We start from the raw sequence: 274 nt of genomic DNA, 5'->3' as shown, positions 1-274 counted from the left end.
CAAATGTCAAATCAAAACATTTGAATTTCCCGCCGTATTTTTTTGACAAACGGTTTTCCAAAGGGAACCACCCGCTACGCTCTCTGAAAGAAGACGATCCTTCGTTTTGTCTTGGCTTGACAGTCCGGCGGTTATTTGCGTTTGTAGGAGACGGCAAGAGTCTCAGAAGCGAGGGAAATATCGTCTAGGTGAGTTTTATAAGATTTAGAACTGTTACGTAAAAGATAATAGGGTGAAATAAGACAAGTCCTAATGATTAAGTGTGCCGTATGCT

This window comes from Penaeus monodon, chromosome 31, assembly GCF_015228065.2.
Source record: "Penaeus monodon isolate SGIC_2016 chromosome 31, NSTDA_Pmon_1, whole genome shotgun sequence".
Taxonomy (NCBI): Eukaryota; Metazoa; Arthropoda; class Malacostraca; order Decapoda; family Penaeidae; genus Penaeus; species Penaeus monodon.
The sequence above is the reverse complement of the archived record's forward strand: the minus strand, read 5'-3'. Positions refer to the sequence as shown.